The 23434-nt window shown below is 41.9% G+C and overlaps 1 protein-coding gene and 1 long non-coding RNA gene across 9 annotated transcripts in view; both read right to left on the reverse strand.

Annotated features, from left to right (window-relative positions):
* KCNC2 (potassium voltage-gated channel subfamily C member 2) overlaps positions 1-23434 on the reverse strand; it is a 183835-nt gene that overhangs the window by 138112 nt on the left and 22289 nt on the right. The window lies entirely within an intron of this gene.
* LOC128327256 (uncharacterized) lies at positions 4991-10876 on the reverse strand. The gene is made up of 3 exons (XR_008308552.1): positions 9682-10876; positions 8174-8240; positions 4991-6294 (listed from the first exon to the last, which is right to left on the reverse strand). It is a non-coding gene; the product is annotated as an uncharacterized LOC128327256 (long non-coding RNA).

Genomic DNA, 23434 nt, shown 5'->3' on the forward strand with positions numbered 1-23434 from the left:
TCGAGGATATTGAGCATCTTCCTTATAAGGCAAGGTTACAACATCTGGGGCTTTTTAGTTTAGAAAAAAGGTGACTGAGGGGAGACATGATAGAGATCTATAAAATTATGCATGGTGTGGAGAGAGTGGATATAGAGAATTTTTTCTCCTCTCACAACCGGAATGAGTCATCCCATGAAAATGACTGCTAGGAAATTTAGGACCGACAAAATGAAGTACTTTTTCCACTCAATGCATAATTATATCTCTGCCACAGGATATGGTGATGGCCACCAACTTGGATGGCTTTAAAAGGTGCTTAGACAAAATCATGGGGAACAGGTCTATCAACAGCTTCTAGTCTTGATTACTATAGGCAGGGCTGAGGAAATCAACTAGTCTACTAGTCTGTGACGAATGGAAAATGATGCCTGACAAGTAAAAGAAGTCCTAATGAGTAATGCACCAACATTGTTTGAAGAACCATCTGACAAGTAAAATATTTTGTCTGGCTGATAAACTGAGCCAACATTTCTTCAACCCTGACTATAGGCTACATCCAGGATCAGAGGCCAGATGCCTTTGAATATAAGCTGCAGGGCAGCAACACCAGGAGAGAGAGAATGCCTCACCTCTTGCCTGTGGGCTTCTCAGAGACATCTGGTGGGCCACTGTGGCAAACAGAATGCTGAACTAGATGGGCCTTGGGCCTGATTCAGCAAGGCTGTTATGTCTTAATATAATTTAGAATAGCTGCTGCTATTATGAATTCTAAGCCAATACGCTTTTTGCACTTCCCCATTTCCAATTGTTGAATCCTCTTCTCAATTTTAGCACTGTATTGCCATTTTAATTGTTATTTATTATTTACAGTATTTATACATAGCTTTTCAGATCATGGTGGAAACTTCTTTTCAGACAGAAAAAGTTGTGTATAAAAATACAGTATTTATTTTTGTTTAATTCACTATTCTCATTCCTTAGATATTTTGTTTTGTTGGAAGTGAAGGACTATACGCTGTCTCTTGTCTCAATGACAGTGGAGGACAGACTAGTGAGTCAGAGGGCTAGAGGGTCAAGACATTGGTCATCCCTTCTCTACTGCTCTGACACTATCCCTTTGATATGTAGATTGCTAATCTTAAGGAGTTCCTTCCTTCCAGCCACTTCCTTCATCTCTTCTTTCTCTTCCCTTCCTTCCACCTTGCAACATGCAAGCTCCTCTCCCCTGCACCATGTGTGCAGAGATGCAGAATCTATCTGCATCCAGCTAGCTAGCTAGATTTGAGATCCTAACTCCTCACTTTCCTATCTAGAATGGAGTTCTCTAATAAATACCATTTATATTGATTTGGAACTATGAACTGGCTCCAAGTTACTTTACTCTCAGTCGGGGCGGAGCCACCATTGGGCCAACGGGTTCAAAGAACCCAGGCCGCTGACCAATCAGGGGCCACGAGAGCGGCCCCGACACGACCCCCACATCTGACATCAGACGCGGGGGTGGTAGTTTAGCTCCCGAGCAGGGGCCATGTGGCCCCTTCGGGAGCTAAACTAAGGCTGGCGCTGTATTTGCAGCACCAGCCAGGAGCAGCTCTTCCCTGCGAACACAGGGCCAGCCTAACTAGCTTCTGAAGGGGCTGTGCGGCCCCTTCAGGAGCTAAAAGACTGGCGCTGCCTTTGCAATGCAGCCCAAGAGCGGCTCTTCCCTGCAGGGAAGAGCTGCTCCTGGGCTGCGCTGCGAAAGCAGCACCAGCCTTAGTTTAACTGCCGAAGGGGCCGCGCGGCCCCTTCAGCAGTTAAACTACAACTCCTGAACGGAGCCTCAAGGCTCAGTTCGGGAGCAAGACCACGCCCCCCCGCGTCTGACGTCAGACGTGGGGGGGGTGGCTACCAGGGGTGCCCGACGCAGCCGCCAGCAGTCTGGCTACGCCCCTGCTCTCAGCAAACACGCATGCCTAACTAAATTCCGCTGTGTTGTGCCTCTGTGCACTCTGCTACAATGAAAAAGGGTTTCTCTTACCAGAGAGAATTCCCAACAGTTTCCTAACCTGGCCTTTCTTTATATGTGATGAAGCATATAACTTCACTTTAGCTGTAAAAGTCTCCAGATAGCCTTAGACAAGCAATTGCCTCTCTACTAAGTTAGCTAAACAGAACCTCCAGTGGTCAAGAAGTACACCTTTTAATATCAAATGCTAGGCACAAACTATAGAGGAGAGCTGCATTCTCTTTCATTCATGCCCTGCTTGAAAGCAATAGTAGCGCATGCAACACCTCAGTGGTAGACTAGTAGATTCCACCACTGTAAGAGGTGTAAACACCAATGCCCTTACCAAAGGGGAGGCAACCGTGAACATCTTCTTAAAGGAGAGGGTACTACTTCAGCTTTTTGTGGACACACAGCTGTTGAATGGATAGCAGCACCTGGCAGAGGCCACTGACATTATCACATGAGCCCAATTGCATCCTCATCCAGCAAGCCTCCTATTGACCCTTCAGGAACCTGATAGTGGGATAGGCCACGATGCAGAGATCAATGCATACAGTGAACATTGCAACATTCCTCTGCAGAAGAAAGTCTGAATTCAGATCAGAACTAAGGAAAATAAGAATAAAATGTGTCACATATCAAAAGATTGGCTAGAAAACCAAGAACATAAAATTAGGGGAAAGAAAGGAAAATTAATTTATGGCCAAATTAAGCACAACAATGAAATGAGAAATTAACAAAATGCCACATAATCAAATAAGAGAAGAAAAATGTGTTGCCATTGATGGTGAACTAAAACTGATCTAACTCGAATCAGTGAATCAGCTACTTTTACATAATCTGAATAGATTTATGCTTTTGAAACAATAAACAGTGAGTCTCTCTAGTGCACAACTCAGAATAAAGATGCCATTAAATCATCACTTACAACCTCAGAAAGGTAAGCATTGATAATGTTGGTATGACAGCTTAACATATAGAACGTACGTTATTGGAATGCAAAGAGGCATTTTTAAATCTCCAAGATTCAGTTCCAATTATGACTCTCTCTCTCCCTCTCTCGTATTTCTTGTATTTTCAGAGTATTTATGGTCCTTTATTTTCAGGAGCATAAAATCAGAACCTCATAGTCTAACATGAAGAATAATCTATGCAGTAGCAACTAAGAATTTTTGTATGAACTGATGTATACTTCTACTACTTATATAAAGGTAAAGTGTGCCATCGAGTTGGTGTCAACTCCTGGCAACCAGAGCCCTGTGGTTGTCTTTGGTAGAATAGCATTGTTAATATTTTTTTTTAAAAAGGTTCTCAAAGTTGTTTACATAGAAAAGAATAACTACTACAACAAATATTTATATGCCATTTTTCAGCAAATTCCCAAAGACATTTATATCACAAAACACACAAATAAATAACATGATTCCCTGTCCCCAAAGGGCTCACAGTCGAAACATCAGACACCAGCAACAGCCACTGGAAGAATGCTATACTGGGCTTTAGGACCAGTTGCTCTCCTTCTACTAAATATAAAGAGAATCTCCACTTTATGATACAGTTCAAATGATATGTAATCACCATGTTACTTCGTTCAATCTGGGTCAAATTCTGCACACCATCTGCTTATCTGATCAGGATTGGGGACCACTGCATGAGGATAGGGGGATATTAATGCTTTACCCCCACCATGGTCTGGATCACTTCCACATTCATGGCTACTTACCCTTGGAGAAAAGTTCCCATTGATGTCAGTGGGAGCTTTTCTCCTTTGGGAAATAGTAGCTATGCCCCAGGTAACAGTTCAAGATTGGAACAGCAGTGGGAGCAAAGAATTAAAGCCCTCCTGCACCCCAACACACTGGTCCTGATCTAGCTGAAATTTTCCATGACTGCTATTGACTAAATAAAAACGAAGTTCATCAGAGGTAATGATGCATTACATATCAAATGCAGTTTGGCCTTGTGTCTTTTCCTGATTTTATGTATCAGCTTCTAATACAAGTTCATTTAGCACTGAAGCTGAGCTCTTTGAAAGAAAATGAAAGCTCCTTTAAGAAGATATTCATGACAGTTAAGGGGAAAGCCTAACTTTTCCTTTATACTTGGTTTCCATAACAGAAATTATTCTCTATGTAATTCCCTTTTTTTAAACAAGGTCCACAACTGAAAATATTTTGTTCACATATAGATATGACTCATTCAAATAACCATTTGAATTACAGAGAACTAAATGGCCCTGAGCTTAAAGCTGAAAACAACCCTGGTATTTTAAGGGTGGTTGTGTTTTCATATCCCCAATTTAACAATAAAAACATTTTATTTATTTGTAGTTTAAGGCACCAATCCTATGCATATTTACTTGGGAATAAGTCCTACTGGATGTAGACTAGGATAGCATGATATTCACAAAATATTAAAGCAAAATCGTGTTATTAGGCCCAGAAATTCTTAATTTGGTCTTTTTCAAAACCAGTGATTCAGGGAAGTGGTCACATTTCTCAAAGCCATGAGTTCCGGCCCACAATCTAGTTTACCAAATTCCAAACAGGCATATATGCAGGACTGCATGCAATGAAACGGTGGTGCTCTTAAGTAATAAAATTCTGTTTTAAAAAACAGGAATGGAACTTCTTCATGATTCTTCTGTAAGACGTTTTCTGCACTCTTAAGTACTATGGCTTGGATCCAAAGAACTGTGAGCAAAAGGAGAAAGTATATTGGTGCTGTTCCATGAACTCTTTTGCACATGTTAGCCAAAGCCTTCTTCCAGTTGAGTGCTACATTGTACCAGAGATTGTACTACAGTACAAGAAATATGTAGTGGGCCACAACTAAAAAAGTCATTTTTAAAAGAGAGTATATATAAAGAATTATGAAATAGCTTGTCCTAATGGAAAACTTCTCCGGATCTGGAATGTCTTTGCTCCATGCAATGTTCTCATCTCCATGCAACGCAAAGTCAGAAACAGTCCTTCCATAAGCAGAAGCTTTTTATTAACAGAAAGACAACTTTGGATTCAAGGTATGGTAGGCTAAACATGTATATTTCAAAACTCTTAGCAAGCATTCAGCTAGCTTGACATGGAAAAGGCATTTATTTCATTTAACTGAGATTAACATGGTTGACAGAACCCAGCCTTAGAGAAGTTGCAACCCTCTAATCAATGATATTATATTGTCAGGTTTTGCCATGCTGACCCCTTAAATGGCCGCCACCACACAGGCACATTGGTCAGCTGGGTAGCAGGGGCATGGCACACAGCTCATTGACTATACTGGATAGTGATAAGTCTCTATTTCATTTCAGTTTGTAATGAGTTTCAATTTGATCTACTTAAATTAGACAAATGTGGACTATAGATAAAAGGTCTTTTCATATTTTAGATATCATTTTAAAATATTGAAAACAGAAATGAAAGAATGTGTCTGACCAACAGTTCAGAATCCCATAGTTAGTGGAGAGGTGTTTTCCCTTGTCTGTTCTACATCTAGTTCATTAGCTTCTAGGAAGTAATAATCCTATCTCATTAATGCTGCTTTGTTATTGCAAACTCACCTATCAAACATTTATCTCATTACTTTACTCTTTATTGTTAAGATGGCCAATTTTTCATTTGCCTGTTTACTGCAAAGACATTGGGAAAAATCAGTCTGGAACCTGTATTCTTGAAATTCTTTCATGGAGATACTTTTTATCCATTATAAGACATGAGTTATAGAAGGAGAACATCTCTTAATTTCCCATTTGTGGGAAGGTGTTTATTGTGGGGGCAGGGGGGTTGTTCCCAATACATACCTGTCCATAGGAGAAAGAGATAATAATAAACCATGTACTACAAAGTCCTATCCTTAAGCCCCACCTTTCAGAATATGCATTCTGAATATATACGTTTTGGAAGGGTGGTATATCAATCAATCAATCAATCAATCAATCAATCAAACACACTGTTCTGAGAAGCAAAGCATATGATGTAACAGATTATCAGGTTAAATTACCTAAACTCAAACAGGTAAGCAACCTGGAATGGGTAACTTCAGAATGACTCAAGCTAAATCAACAGGCCAAAGTCAGCAGCTTTATAGAACCAGGTGAAGTACAATTGGCCCCATACATCACCCAACTGCTGTTGGACTGGAAACATGCACTATCTTTCACTTCAACATAGTAGACAGCAGACTGGCAGCTCTTTCTCTATTAAGTTGTCATGGTGATGCAGTGTCTTGGCATTGCTGTCCTCAATTTGAGACTCCTGGTTTAATTCAGACCCTCACAAACTAGGGATATTTGATGTGCTCAGTTCAGCAGAACTTGCTTCACTGACCTGATAGCGGATTAAAAAAAAAAGATGTTCATATAAAACCACTCTCTCCATATTCATAATTATGTTCAATAAGACTTTATAGATCTATATCAGTAAGCATTAAAGATCCTTCTTATTGCTTTATAATAACCAGCTCAAAAATTCCCCAATTTGTGATATATTCAAGTATTTTAACTCTACAAAAAATTGTGAATATGTATTTTCCCTTGGCAACAAAGTAAAAGAGATCAATAAGGTTCTACAGTGAAATACAGCATACATTTCAAGGCAATGGCATTATCTAATCCTCCAAACCTGGTTCTCTCTTTTGGTTTTCAAAGCTTTTTCTTTCAGTGGTTGTGTTCACTGGTCTTTCATCTTAATTAATTGTCATTTCATGAGCATCACTTTTCTCCAGCAGCTCCTGAATATTATCCTCAAGGTCTTGATTTTTTAAATAAAAACAACAGCAGCACTTGTTTCCTAGTTGTAGCTATTTATAGAAGCATTAGAAGCTCTAGCATACAAGTATGTCAGTTCAGTTTTCCTAGATTCCCAGCATATTATAGGAAATCCTTCGCCAATTTAGCAAATAAGCTAGGAAGGACTGAAGAGATGTACACTAGAGCTTTTCCAAAGACAGGTAACCTGAGATCCTAAAGAGACACCCTGAAAAGGTCACGAGTTAGTAAAATCAACAGGTTTAATATGGAGATTTAATGGGCCACCAATAATTTTCAGATCATATAGTCTAAGCTTATTGAATGGTGAACATCACCAGATTACATGAAGCCTTTTTTCAATGCCTTAACTTAAAGTTCATAAATCTTAACCCTCCATTTTTGTCATGAAACAAACACTATCATTGTTTTAATGAGGTATTTATGTTTCCCATATATTCACATCATGTAGCCTTCCACAATTCTCTGTTCCTTATGTGTTTACCTTGTACCAAAGAGCCACAAAAACCCGTATTACTATATCAAGGGCAGAGGGGGCCATGTGGCATGTTTTCTTCACCAAAGGACACATGTAAGATGGCATTACATCCTGGAAACAAAAACGTCACTAAAGGGGCATCTTGCAAAAATGCTGCAAAAGCAAGATCCGAGATGGGGCCATCAAGGACACCAGAACAGGTGCAAATGAACTTTAAATGGACCCTGAGCTACATTTGCAAACCCTTGTAAAACTGTTGGGGTTTGTGATTATTTAGCAAAGTTCAAGGAAGCTACCACTCCAGTTACAGGGTGCAGAATTTAGTTGCTGCAGCTATTTAAGAAACACACATGGAGATCACTGTAGAATCTAAGCTAGATTAATTTACTGGTGAATAACATTTGAGATACGAAAGACCTATCTTATCTATCAGTTACATAATGAATAGGGAGAGAGAGATGTTTCCATCTTCTCTTTAGGAGGAAAGGAAGAGGACTGACTCACTACAGGAAGTACCTCAGGGGTCACAGAATAGAGGCAAGCAGGTACACGTAAAGAGACCTTCACTAGCTACCTCTACTCCCAATGCCCCTAGTGGTCATTAGGATAGTTGGTGCAAAAGGTCAATGCACTGGAACTCCATCTCCAACAAAGATGTGTTCAAGCAAATCCTGTAAATCAAGCACCAACAGTGCTTGATTTATGACAGTGGAGCAGGAGCACCTTTGCCTCCAAACAAGAAAACCCCACTCAAAGCTAGGGTGCAAAATTTCACTTGTACTTTTTCATTTACATACCAAACCGCGTTTGGTAACTCTTTCATATATAGGGGTATTTTGTACTGGGGTGGTAGTGACAACACCCTAGAAGGACAACATTACAGAATGTAAAACATTTTCGTTACTGTACAAAATATTCAGTGGAGGTTGAAATTTACCCTATGACTGCTGTTATGACTTACTTTATTCATAATAAAGTCAATAAAGGAAAGCAATTGGTATTTTTCTTCACCTGATGTTGGTTCAATACTGCATAGTATATTACGAAACAAAAACAAAACAAAAACATATAAGTTAGGATATGGATTTTCTACTAACACACTGCCTGGGATCCTAAAATTGCAGTAGGGTTTAATTTTTTAAGGAAAAGCTGAACAACAATCTAAGAAAACAGCTTTGTATACTCCCTTGGTTTGTGTGATCTGTACTGCAGAACTGTAATTCCCAAATTGTATTCCTAGGAACCCTGAAGGTTCTTGGATGTTTATCAATAATGGAAGAAAAACATTCCATAAGGTCAAGATCTCTCAGCACTAGTGATCTTCCTCTGCATTTGCATCTTTCAGGGAAACATTGGTGCATTCTAGAGCAGACTCAGAGCAACTATGATGTCCAACAGCCTTAGCCAGGACATCCACACGGACTGAGAGTGTATCCTAGAATATGCTCAAGAGCCCCTGCAACACACTGAGATTCCTTAACAGGCAACAAGGATTCCTTTAATGCTCAAGTGGTTATAAAAAGTATTCCCTAAAAGCAGTCAGTGTGAAACCACTATTGTAAAGCACTTATCCCACAGAGACAAAAGTGAATCCTATAGAAACAAAATAGCAGTGCTATGATACAGGTGGAATCCTCTAAAATAAACCACACTCTGCACACTGAAACTTTCTTTACTTTCTGAGCCACTCCATCCCGCCATGACCACCCCCACAACCACCAGATAAGGCAGCCAGGCACCTGGAAATATCTGAAACCTGGACACAACATAATCCATAGACTGTGTGAGCACCACTAGCACTGTCCCATTTCCAGCTAGTAAGTTTTGATACTGGTCAGAACAATCACGGTGTTGGCAGTAGCCAACTGACCTGCAAGCTACACAATTTCCAGCTCCCAGAAATGTCTGAGGATTGTGTGAGCTTGGCTGGGGTGGGAGGGTGGATGGCAAAGGACAAAGCTTTCTTTCTTTTTTTTCTTTTTTGGCCTCATGCCCTAAAATTTAGTGTTTGAAATATTTTGATCCTGCCTTTCCTAGTTGAAGGCAGCTTGCAACAGCAGTAGAACTACATAATATATAATAAAATTTCCCTATCAAAACTAATAGCACAACATAAAACCATAACAAGAGAGCAATCTCAGCAGCAGCCAAACAATTCCTGGAATAATTTTTCCCCCATCCTGTTCAAATGGAGAAGAGAAGTTCAGCACCTCATGCAAGAGGACATTTCGTTCCAAAAATATAGTATTATCTAGCTAAAGCATTTCTGGAATCCCATTGAGTTCAGTGGGAGAACAAAGCATGTGTTTGTCTTCCCTGTTGAAATCAATGGAACTTCAAAAAAAAAAAAAGAAGCCTTTATTTTTTACTGAACAGTTTTCTGTCATCTTATCAGATATGAAATCTGCAGATAATAACTATTTTCAAAACAATATTTTTATTCATTTGTTTATTACATTATATACCTACCACATTTCATCTGAAGACCTCAAGGGGGTTTACAATATCAGTAAAACCTTTAATAAAACAAGATATTCTTGTTCATTTTCTTCCCCTCTCACTGCCAGTTAGTGTTTCTACATGAGGAAGGAGGAGCTCGTTCCAAGGTAACTTGAAGAACAGAAGCAGATAGGGTTGGTGATGGTGACTTTTTCATATCTCTGCCATTTCCTCCTCATCAATATATGAATCCTACAAGAGAGTTTACATGGGCCACCCCAATCAGCAGCCTGAAAAATACTCTAGTGGAAAGTATTCCAGCATCTGAAGAATAAGGATTAATTCATGAGAGTTGGGGTTTTTCCCCCCATGTTTATAATTAGAATCAGTTGGTTGTTAGTGTATATTCCAAAGGGCAGATGGTGAACAAGATTTTTGACAAAATATGCATATTACTTCCTCAAGTTTGGCTAACTAATGCTTTTTCACTCTAATATTTTCAGTTTTGCAGCTAACAAGACTACATAGATGAATCAGTGAATCATAATGTGGATCTATATGACTTTTTTCCAACTGAAATGACAGCAGTTTAATGGGTGTACATCTGTCATACCCAAAAGCAATTCAAAATGTTATTTTTTTGTTATGTCAAATATTTATTACATTAGAACTGAAAAAGAAATGGCATAGACTCCTTCTATTATCTTTTTAATACCCTGATATTATACAAATACCATCTTGAAACTACTCAAGCAACATACTAAAATAAAACAAGTAGTTAGGAATACCATGGTAACTTCTAGTTATGAACAGTTCCCATTAGGGATATTGTCATTCTGCTCATTTGGACAAGTATCCTAGTCCATCCTTATGCCTATATCCACCAAATTTAATTTCTGCCAAGAAAAAAAATTACAGATGGTTGGATTCAGAAACTCTTGTGCACATTGCTCAGAGAAAAAAGAAGCAGTCATGGATGGATGTACTACATCTTACATCAGTTTGGTGAAGAACAGCAGTGAAACAGACAGGCTTATCAAGTTCTTTGTTGCTCTTTAAAGCCTTTATACAATATTCTTCAGCTTTCAACAAGATGTGTCCCTAGGACTTACTGGGCAGGACTTCAAGAGTAATGGTGTCAGCTGCATCAGCTCTCAAACCTGAGGTGTACTCTTCTCTCTGTATCTGGCCTAAAAGCAGTCAATATAGGCAGCAAGTAAGGAAAACTAATTTTAAACATCCTCCCTTCGCATTTACAGCTTGAATTGCCACCCTGGCATTTTCCAGATTACACACTTGCAACGTGTCCACTAAGCGCCCTTCCGCATTCCCCATATTTCGACATCACAGTCGTTGCACTGTCACCAGGGTGCCGTCCATATTTCCGATGCCTCAATTTGGGTTTTACTGATGCATTATGGCCCTATAATGTTGTAACAGCATTACAGGAAAGTAGCTGTATTTTTCCATTGTAGGGAGGCTTGCCCCATAGTTTATGCATTGTAGCAGGGTGTGGTGTGGATGGTTATTTTTATTCCTGAAATAATTTTTATTTCACTGCATCTTCCTGTCTCAGAGGGTGGGGGGAAGCAGGTGCTGTTTACGGCGGCCGGGGAATTTTCCCACCAATAAGGAGTTCCTTTGTTTCGTTATTTTCTTTCAGTGCATTTTACATCTATCTTTCCTTCAGAAGCAAAGGCTAAAGTGATTAACACACTATTCATGGAGAAACAAGGCTCAGCCAGCCCCATTTAAGGATGAAATTAAAAGGCAGCTCATAAAACGGGGGGAAATGAACTCTGCTGCATGAACTTCCAGTAGCCCTCAGCCTTGGTGGGGCAACCACCAGCCTCTTCCCATGGTCTCCACTGACTCCACTCGCAGAGCAGAGGAGAGGCCAAAAGGCAACTTCGCATATTGGAAATGGAGGTTGTACACAAACCATAAGAATTTGAGATGGGCGAGTAGAATCGACACATGTAGATAAGCTTCCAACAAATCTATGGATGCCAGAAAGTCCCGAGGCTGTATTGCATCCTTGATGGACTTCAAGGAACCATGAGGAATGATTTCTTTTGTATGAAACAGTTTAGGCCAGGCATCCCCAAACTGCAGCCCTCCAGATGTTGCTGAACTACAACTCCCAGCATCCCTAGACACAATTTTTTGTGGCTGGGTATGCTGGAAATTGTAGTTCAGCAACATCTGGAGGGTCGCAGTTTGGGGATGCCTGGTTTTGGCATTTGAAATTGAGGACAGCCCAAATCAGAATAGCCCTTCATCAGTAGTCTTTTGGTCTGATTCTTAGACATGGGAGTGGTAATGAAATGGGGGGAGGGCATTCCTCCATTTCATGGAGCCCCATGAAATGGGCCTCCCCCCACTTCATTACCAGAGCATAACCACATTCCAGAGCATAACCATTTAGGATGGCATCCAGAACCCAGTGGTTGGAGGTGGTAGAGAGCCAGGCTCAAGAATTGTGAAGGAGACTGCCTCCAACTGGCATGGAGTCATTGTTTGCAGTTCTTCTGGATAGGTGCAGGGGGGAACGGTTGGACCAGCTATGGTCGATCATTCCCACTGACGCAGTGTTGCTGCTGTGGATGCCAACTGAATTTGAAAGTGGAGGTATGGTTGTCCCTGAACTAGGAACCTGAGGGTCTTCCTGTAGAAACAAAAGGAAGAACTGGGATTTCTGAAAGATCTACGAAATTACTTGTGCCCCCAAAGGCATGGGCTTCTTTTTATTCCTAGGTTCCACTAAAACAGGATCCAAGGTTTCTCCAAAGTGTTTTGTCCGGTTGTCCCCTTAAATGGGTTAACGGCTAGGTTATGTTTAGGCTTGGAGCTAGGTTACGTTTAGACTGGAGTCTACACTCCAGTTCTTCAGCCACAGGCATCTTCAAACAGCAACACCTGAAACCACTGCTCTGGATGTGTGCTGTATGCAATCTAAACTAGAATCAGCCATTGGTGCAAATTAGCATTTTCTAGTGGACTATGTTGGACCAGTTCCTTTGCCCATAAAATAGAAGTGCGTGTGAAGATGGAGTTGGTTGCTGCCGCCTTGATAACTGTGGTGGACACGTCATGCACCTTCCTGAGGAGGGAGTCACGCTTCTTATCTTCTGGGGCTCTGAGCTGTTCATTGCCCTCTTCATGAATGAGTCAGAGACAACCTGGGCCATGGGCACATCTACTACAGGAACAACAGAAAGCAAAGACATAACATCCTGAGGGAGGTTGTAAAGCTTTTTAGGAAAGGAAGTGGCTGGCCTAGCTGAGACTGAGGCAACCCACCCTGCTAGCACAGCACCTCTGAATAGGGGTGGCAAGGGAACAGTGGCTGAAAGAGATGCCGTGAAGCAAAACATGTTTGGGTCCAAGCCAGATGGAGTCTGTGGAGGAGAAACATCATTGATAACCCTCTTGGTTTTAGCTAAAAGAACCTCAAACTCACTGGTAGAGAAGAAGCAGGAGGAACTAGGTAATTGGGGAGAAGCATCTTCGTCAGAGAATTCCCCTTCCTTCTTGCCAGATATTAGAGACTGCTGCAAGTCTGAATGTGAAGCAGGTGACTCAGAGCCAGGACCAGGATATGGAGGTAAATGTGGCAGAGTTGGAGGCTGAGCTGGCAACAAAGGGGCCACCGGCGGCAGGACAGGTGCTAGAAGAAAGCGTGGGGGCCACTGGGGCAAGATCACCACAAGGACTGACAAGAAAAACTTGCAGCCTGAACCAATTGCCAAATAAAAACCAGATGACACATTTTAAAAATCCAAATCATGTAGTTAGCAATTTTTTAAAGTTCTGAAACTCTGGATACAAATGTCTGTCACTATTTTGTGCCAAATAAAATCAATGAGCTGAAGAAATCAATAACTTGATAATTGCATAACATATGCCACAAATTCATTCAATGAATTAGTGAACTGCACTGCCACAATATCCTGTACTATTCTTGTTATCATAGGTAAATATAAAACACACAAAGTTCAAACCAACTATATCCATCCCTTCTCCAAAGAAGTGTGTGGATCTTACAGCTTGCTGGTGTAGTGGTTAGAGTGCTGGACTAGGACCGGGGAGACCCGAGTCCAAATCCCCATTCAACCATAAAATTAGCTGGGTGACTCTGGGCCAGTCACTTCTCTCTCAGCCTAACCTACTTCACAGGGTTGTTGTGAAAGAGAAACTCAAGTATGTGGTACACCACTCTGGGCTCCTTGGAGGAAGAGCGGGATAAACATGTAAAAATAAAATAAAAATGAGTGTTCCAGGTAGCTCTCCCAGAGCCCCCAAAAGCCTCAGTGGGCCAGAGGATGGAGCAAGAGCTTGGAGGTAACTCTCACCTGTATCTTCGGTCTCCTCTACTCTGCAAAATCAGCCTTGTTGCTCCTGCCTTTGTCTCTCTCGCCTCTTCTCTCCAGGAGTTTCCATAGCTCAGGCCTTCTCTGCAGCTTCCATGGCCATCATCAACCGGCTGCTTAAATACCACCCAGCAAGTATCGTGAGACTGTGGGATCCCATCCCACGAAACCCCAGAGTCCCACAAGACTTCCACTTGCTCTCCCAATACTCATCTCTCTCGCAACACATTGAGCAGCTGCATTTCGTGTGCCTTTCTTCCTTGCATCGTCATACCTTCCCCCACTTCCAGGTGAGCCTTGGCCTCTCTTTGAAGCTGTTGGGCACATCCCGCCATGGAGAATGTGCAGGATATGAAACCATTGCATTTTTATTGGCTTTTCATCAGAATAAGAGATATGACATTTGTTTTCCTATAGAAAAGCTACTAATTCAATGTTAATAAATTAAAAGTAGCATTAAAAATACGGAGCCAGGTATAAAAGCTGGTGCTCATTGAAGTGTAATTATACAAATACCTGGAAGCCAATGATTCAGGTTTACTTAAAATGAAATATTGACATTCAGCCTTAATAGATCTATGGCTAAGCTAGTTGCTGATACACAGGAAAAAGGTGAGTCGGTAATTACTCTTACTGTTGACAGTATACAGGTGACATAATACACAATCACATGTGAGCACAAATCACATGGGGCAAGGACCCGATTTCAGGCAATACAACTTGCAGAACATATGTCTGGTCATCAAACCATTTGTCTTATTTATTTCGTATTTATTATTTAATAATAAATATTATTATACCACCCATTACCAAAGTCTTTAGGCAGTTTACAGCATAAAACAAACCAAAAATTTAACAGTTAAAATATAAAACCAGATTAAAATATCCATAAACACACCAACTAACTAAAAAGCTTGGCTGAAGAGATGCATCTTCAGTTGTTTCCTAAAAGTCAACAAGGATGGAGCAGCTCTAAGCTCAGCAGGAAGTACATTCCACAGTCCCAGGGCAACCACAGAGAAGGTGTGCTTTTGACAAGAGATCTGTGCATGCCCTCTCTCCTGCTGTTGCTGCCCTGAAATGGTATTGAGAGGCATGGTGCCTCTGAGGCTGGAGATGCCCACAGCCAACCAGACTAGTACCCATTGATAGACCTGTCCACCATGAATCTGTCTAAGCCCTTTTTAAAGCCATCCAAGCTGGTGGCCATCACCACATCCAATGGCAAGGAATTCCATAGATTAATTATGTGCTTTGTGAAAAAGGTACTTCCTCTTGTCAGTCCTAAATTTCCTGACCTTCAGTTCATGGGGTGACCCCTGGTTCTAGTGTTGTGTGTGTGAGAGAGAGAAAATTCTCTGTCCACCCTCTCCACACCATGAATAATTTTATACAGTTCGATTATATCTCCCCTTAGTCACCTCTTTTCCAAGGTAAAGAGCCCCAGATGCTGTAGCCTTGCCTCATAAGGAAGGTGCTCCAGGGCCCTGATCATTTTGGTTGCCCTCTTCTGCACCTTTTCCAGTTCTACAATATCCTTCACTACCAAGTTCTCTCACCACTCAGCAATTCTGCTGGATGTTAACTGGCGGACGCAATAAAATGTAGCATAGAATTGCTTCTTTGCCGCACGTATTTCCAGAACTTACATCTTCAATTGTGTTCTGTGCTGTAATCTGTCAGATTCAAGCCAAGTCCTTCTCCACTTGCACTCTAAACGTCTATCTAGCTGCTTTAGCTCCTGTATTTCTTCCGTAAATCATGGAGCTAATTTAGAAGTGGGTCAGAGAGGATGCTTAAGAGCAATCGAGTCTATCACCCTTGTGAGCTCATCATTCCAATTTTCCACTAGGGCATCAACAAGAACACCGGCACAGCCAACATTAAAGCCCTCCAAGGTTTTTCAGAATTCTTTTGGATCCAATAGCCTCCTTGAGTGGACCATCCTAATAAGCCCTTCACCTATCAAGGGAACTGCTGATGGGTTTCCTACAGCCACAATAGCTAAAAAAAAAAAACCCTTCAACAGACATATGGGGTAGGGATGTACGATCCTTCCCTCACACAATAAACCTCCCTATATTTCCACTTGTTACACAGGTTTGCCAGCATTCTTGTTCCAATGATGGCAAGTGAAGGCCAGCCAACTGCCCTCTGAATAACATGAAAGGGACCAGTGGCAGTTTTGCCTCCCTTGTCACTTTTTGCACCCTTTGCACGTCACAGCTGCACAGCATAGAGACCTTGAAAGGAATGATGATACAATTCGACAAATAGTTGTTCAGCACCACAGATTAAGTCCGGTTCTTCAAGGACTTCGTATCAATGCTATGGTGAGTGCTTATTCCCAATACCACATTCCATAACCCCAATCTCCTAGAGCACAAAATCAAGCTATTAACCCTTTTCATTAAGCAAAGGCTAAATGCAAGATGGGTAAGTGTGTATGCTACTTCAGCAACAAATATAAGAGCAAGTTTTCAGCAGCAATGCCAAAGATACCATAACATGAATACTACACACTCCACAATCTGGAGACAATCACATACCACATTGTTACTTCTTAAGGGCATCCCCCCACCAATGATATCTAAGCATGAGGGCAGCGGATCATCTTTAGGCTCTGGACACATGTTGAGTTAAGCCCTATCATGCCCCCTTTTCCCTGACAGTTGCAGGATTGTGGTAAGGCTCAGCAACACACAATTAAAGTCATCTTGTGTGATTTATTTTTAGCAATTGTCAAGAAGTAAACTATAAATAAAAGTTTTCCAAATTTGCAGAACAATGTAAAGTGTGTGTGAGTGCACATTTATTCGTGCAAAGTATTTGAAACAGGTCTTTATCAAATATTGCATTTAAAACTTAGCTCTAGAATTTTTTTCAGTCTCCACTCTGTCTTGTTAGAGTTCTAACAGCATGAGCCATGCAGCCTAGCACAGCAAAGTACCAACATAAGAAGACCTACTAAAATCAATGGGAACCTGTACATTTAAAATCAGATATAATGTTAACCCCTGCTAACTTGGCAAAGAGGCACCTCTTAACATGGTGATTCTCTTTATTTAGCAGGGGGAGAGTAACTGGCCCTATCCACACACACCCAGCACAGTACCTCCAGTGACTGTTGCTGGTATCTATCTTAAGTTTCTTTTTAGATTGTGAGCCCTTTGGGGACAGGGTTCCATCTTGTTAGTTTGTTTCTCTGTGTAAACTGCCCTGAGCCGTTTTGGGAAGGGCAGTATAGAAATTGAATTGATATTTATGATGATGAAGATGATGATGATGATGATGATGATGATGCAAGTGATTCCATAGTGACTTCACACATTTCTACTTATTAATCCCCATAAAGCAGATGTCCCACATACAGATGTATGCAAAAATTAATGAAAGAATAGTGAAGTGAGGGTTTCCTGTACTCCAGAAGGACCCCCAATGTATGACTCAAAATCATGGAATTTTTTTTTAAATCACATGTCCCAAACCACAGGAACAGCTGGAGTACATGCATACTGCCCTCATGCTGCTAGCAAATGTTGGTAGCAGAAAGAAGCGCACAGGCATTAGTGAACAGTGAGCAGGCCCTGCTAGGCTCAAGCAATTAAGGTTCAAGCATGCATCCTTTGGTTAGACAACTGAAAATCATATGCATGCAATTGGAATAAATTGATCTACCAGCTGTTTAAGATCCTGTATTTGGCCATTCTATGTTAACCCAATGCAAGGCTTTGCAGTACAGCCTATCTCAATTACCACACTAATTTGTATCCCAGAAATGCTTCTTCAGTTCTCTGAGTTTTTCTTCCTTTTCGTTCATTGATGTAGATCATGTCATGAGAGTCAGTGTTGTTTTTCATCCCATTCGATCGTGGTTTGCTTGTGCATTAGTGTGAAGGAAGTGTTTTATCTTAATTATTGAAATTTATATACCATTTTTCAACTAAAAATGACCAAAGTGCTGAAGTAACCAAAGTTTTGAGAAAATTGTTCTCTGTCCCAAAAGGCCTTTTAATTAATAAGAGAGTAAATAGCCAGCCAATGGTGCAACGAGGAAGTAACTTGCCTAAGGAGCAAGAGGTTGCTGGTTCGAATCCCCACTGGTATGTTTCCCAGACTATGGGAAACACCTATATCAGGCAGCAGTGATACAGGAAGATGCTAAAAGGCATCATCTCATATTGCACAGGAGATGGCAATGATAAACCAAAGAAAACCACATGGCTCTGTGGTAGCCAGCAGTAGGGATGTGCACAGAACCGGTGGTTCTGCCAGTTCAAAGGCGGCAGGGATCTATCTTTAAGAGCGAGGGAGGGTGCACTTACCCCTCCCGCCGCTTTTCCCCTGCTGGTATCAGTATTTTGCAAAGCCGATCAGGATTGCAGCATCTCCCTGCTGCCCCATTGCCCTCATCTTCCAGATATGAATAGAAGTCGCCAATGTGCCAGTGCACGCAGGCATGTCAGCGACTTCCAGTCATATGGATGCCAGCGGGGGGAAAGCAGTGGTAGGGGTAAATGCGCCCTTCCCCGCTCTTAAAGATAGACTCCTGCTGCCTTCAAGTCTCCCCATCACGGTTCCGTGCACACCCTTAGCCAGGAGTCGACACCAACTCAACGGCACAACTCTACTTTACTTTAATTAATAAAACTGGCTTACATACTGTGCAGCCAGCCATCCAGCCAGCCAAACCCACCCACCACTCACACACACAAGAAATGGCTACATAATACTCACCTTTCCATGTGTGCTTCTAGTGGTGGAATGTTCAAATCCCCACTGGTATGTTTCCCATAGTCTGGGAAACACCTATATCAGGCAGCAGCAATATAGGAAGGTGCTAAGCTCCTTCCATAAGCTCCATGCCAACACCACTCTGCATCATCGCTGCTGCGCCTGACACGCATAATTCCCAATGGGAGACAAGCTCAGCAGCAATGACACATAGTGTCGTTGACATAGAGCTTCCTGAAGCTTTCGCTAGAAGCACACATGGAAAGGTGACTAATGTGCAGCCAGTGAGCTCACATCCCACTTCGGTGTCCAGCTGGCCACACAGTAGGTAAGCCACTATTTTTGGACATATGAACTGAAACAAGAGATAACTTATACAGCCAGGATTCTGCATCACCTGATAGAGTAAGTGAAAGTAACTGGTAGTTAAATTAAGTACTAGAATATAACAAGCCTCATAAGCCCTAATCATACATTATGTTCAACACTTGGACAATCTGTACACAGGTACAGACCAATGTTTCCACGTGTGTGCATGCTCACACATTTTCTGATGTCCGCTCAGTCAATTTTAGATCCCACTCAGGTTTAATCAGGAAGGTCCCAGTCTGAATGCATGTGCACACACACTGCCTTGATACTACCACCCATGACAAAACTCATTCCATGCACAGGGCAGGGGCGGAATAGAGAGAACACTAGTACAGACCAATATTCAGGTAAAGTTGTTAACATGTTGTGTTGAAAGCAAATATAGCAGTACACTTCCTATGTATACTATGCATTTGAGGGACCTGTACCCAGCTTCCCTTTTAAAATTATCACAGCTTTTAGTCATTCATACAAAAACATGTGTACAGACATCCAAATGCATGTACAGTATCATATCTGAACAGGGTTATAGACATACATCATTTAAGAAAGCAGTTTCAATGTGAAAACAATCACATTGTTATTCATGAGATGTTACATAAATTATTATTTGAATGTTATGTATCCTGAACTAAAGAGAGACTATTTGCATCTGGACACTGCATCTTCTAGCACTTATCAGTGAGTTTTGATGCACCACATATCCAGTATCGTACAGGAATATTTGCCATTTATGGGCCAAACTATACTTCACAATCTTTCACTAAAAAAAACCAACAACTTGAAAGTTGGTGGGGGTGGGTGAGGGTGAGTTTACTAATTTTGATTGGAGCAGCGGTACTAGCTTTCTTAGTTCTTCCCAACATGCTGCTTTCCCAATGAAATTACATATCTCCTGCATAATGTGTAGTCTGACCTTTAGACAAGCATCTAAGATGACCGTCAAGACAAAGATTCTTAACATAATGGTTCACTCTATCAACAACATCACTTTCTATCAGATAAAAGGCATGAATTTGTTCAGAGCTCATAAATTATATTTCAACTGTCCTCTCACAAACACCTAGGCAGCAACTGCTGGTAATGAATTTGAAGGGGTAGGACAGGATTTGGGGTGGGGGGGAATCCCAGGCACCAGGGAGCCATGGTGCCAAGAAATTTAACTGTGGTGCCTAAACTAGGATATTCAGAGACAGAGTTATTTAATAAAATCTTTATTTGTCCCAGGCAAATTTGCTTCTGTTCTAAGTATGCTACTTCTAAAAGAGATAAAGAGAAACCCATTTACCATCACCACCAACAAGCCACTAAGTCTGACAATTTTGTGAAGGGTCCACTGTCTAGTGGACAAAATTTGTGGACTGACTCCTAGATCCAAAGAAAATTTCCCAAAATTTGAGAAAATTTCTCAAAGCCTGGGCTAGGCAGATGTTGCCACTGCACCTACGTCAATGTAACCAAATGAACTTATATCCAAGAAAAATTACATTACATTTACAAGTGAAGGAAGATGGTTAGTGACTTGTGCATAGCTCAAAATGTTGTATTCCAACATTTGCCTATTCTGAGAAGAGCAGAAGTAGATTCAGGGAGGTAAGTAAACTTTTCTATATAAAAACAATCCTTTCCCCTGCAAACAAACAGGAGTAGAGGAGATTTTGAGGGGCTGGTTTCTCTTTAAGGGAGAAGTCCCAATGTGTGTGTCGGTGTTTATTTCTTGCCAAGGCTTGCTTTGGGGCTCTGTGGCATTTAGTTGTTGTTTCAGGGATGTAGCTAGTGGAGAGGGGGCCCATGTTCATCCCTCTCTCTGGCGCCCCCCCCAAGTGAGGGAGATAATGAAAAAAACAGGGAGGGTGGATCTGGAGGGCCCTCAGGAGATGGGGGCCCGTGTTCTTTGAATGCTTTTGCTCAATTATAGCTATGCCCCTGTGTTGTTTCTTTCTGCCTGGAGAGGGACAGAGGGAGGAGTCAACTAGGCTGCAGTGAACCTGGCAGAGGGGCCACATTTCTGTGAGCCATATTCCTGTTTCAGTTTGAAGCCTACTCTCTATATAAGAGGTGAAGGCCTGAGAGCGAAGCAGACAGGGATAGCAAACAGGGCTTTGGAGCTTTGTGTAGGGTTGTGCAGGGAAGTGTGCGGGGGAGCTTGAAACAAGTCTCCTTGATCACAAACAACACAATGGGAAGAGAAGGCAGGAATATAGGAAGCTGCCTTCTACCAATTCAGATCATTGATCCATCTAGCTCAGTATTGTCTACACAGACTGGCAGCAGCTTCTCCAAGGATGCAGGCAGGAATCTCTTTCAGCCCTATCTTGGAGATGCCAGGGAGGGAACTTGGATCCTAGATGCTTTTCCCAGGGTGGCTCCAGCCCATAAGGATAATATCTTACAGTGCTCACACATGTAGTCTCCCATTCATATGCAACCAGGGCAGACCCTGCTTAGCTAAGGTGACAGTCATGCTTGCTACCACAATACCAGCTCTCCTCCAAGACCAAGGAAGTTCTACTCTCTCCTTCATATTCTTGGGAAAGGAAGTTTGAACAGTTAAATAGCTGAACAATACAGCTAAGACCTAACTTTCTAATAAACAATCTCTAAATACTCTAAACAGCCAGAAAAACCAGTTTTGAAGACAGAAAGCCAGCAGGGGAGGGGGCACTTCCCAGTGTATTGCACAGAGTGTTGCATGTATGACTATTTGCTCCATGGGCAGTGTGTGCTAGGTGCAAGGAGCTCCTGGTTCTCAGGGAACAAGTTCATACCCTTGAAACCAAGGTGGTGGATCTGGAGAAGCTCACAGAGACCAAGAGGCATGCAGATTAGATCTTCACAAACGTGGTAGAGGTATCCTACTCCTTGGCTGATAGCTCCTCTGCTGTCAATGAAGGTCATGGGGATGGAGCAAATCAGTCTGAGAAAGAGGGAAATGTTCCTTTAGAAGTGACTCCTCCTGTGGATGATGAGTCCATATCCTCTCACACAGGGGATACTCCTCTGGGGGGTGGAGGCCTCCTTGTAGTGGGTGATTCAGTCATTAAAGGTATAGAGAGATGGGTCTGTGACCTGAGTATAGTGACTTGCCTGCCTGGTGCAAAGGTTGCAGACATCACATGGCATTTAGGTAGGCAGTGCTGGGGAGAAGCCAGTTGTGGTGCACTCAGCACCAATGATTTTGGGAAATTGAGAGGTCCTGGAAGCCAAATTTAGACGGATAGGAAGCATATTGAAGTCTAGGACCCCCAAGGTAGCACTCTCAGAAATGCTACCTGTCCCACACACAGGGTCAGGGAGACAGGCAGAGATGAAGGGTCTCAATGTGTGGATGAGACATTGATGCTGGGAAGAGGAGTTTAGATTTGTTAGGCACTGGGATACATTTTGGGGCAAGCATGGCCTGTACAAAAGGGATGAGCTGCACTTGAACCAAGATGGAACCAGACTGCTAGTGCTTAAAATCCAAAAGGTCACAGAGCAGCTTTAAAAATGACACCTGGGGAATAGCTGACAGGAGCTCGGCAGTATCCAGTTCAGCAAATGCCATCCCTTAAGGTGCAAGGGTGTAAAGGATTCAGATAAGAATTCAGATTCAGGTGCAAGGGTGTAAAGGATTCAGATAAGAATAAGGACAGAGTAGAACCACATAAAGAGCAGACAGAAGGCTGTGCTAGGTGGTCAAAGAGATCAAACAGCCAAAAGAAAGGTACTACACAACAGGTAAGAGTTTCAGTGTATAGGTGCTTATATGACAATGCCAGAAGCCCCCAAGCCAAGATTGGTGAGCTGGAGTGCTTGGTTGCAAATGAAGAAATAGATATAGTGGGCATAACAGAAACATGGTGGAACAGCGAGAACCAGTGGGACACTGTTATCCCTGGATATAAACTCTATAGAAAGGACAGGGAGGGGTGAATTGGGGGTGGAGAAGCACTGTATGTTAAGGAAGGGGTAGAATCTAACAAGCTAGAATACCTAGGAGGACCGGAGTCCTCTACAGAAACCCTGCGGGTGACAATACAAGGTCTGAAAGGAAATGTGCTACTGGGGAAGTGTTATCATCCTCCGGATCGAAAGATTAACAGTGACTGACAGTTGCAGAAGGAAATCAGGGAGGCATCAAGGAGAGGAAATGTCCTACTGGGGAAGTGTTATCATCCTCCGGATCGAAAGATTAACAGTGACTGACAGTTGCAGAAGGAAATCAGGGAGGCATCAAGGAGAGGCAGGGCAGTTATAATAGCTGGCTTCAATCACCCACACATAGACTGGGTAAATTCACAGTAAACTAATGACAAAAAGGT

Source organism: Hemicordylus capensis, chromosome 5 (genome assembly GCF_027244095.1).
Source record: "Hemicordylus capensis ecotype Gifberg chromosome 5, rHemCap1.1.pri, whole genome shotgun sequence".
In the NCBI taxonomy this organism is placed as follows: domain Eukaryota; kingdom Metazoa; phylum Chordata; class Lepidosauria; order Squamata; family Cordylidae; genus Hemicordylus; species Hemicordylus capensis.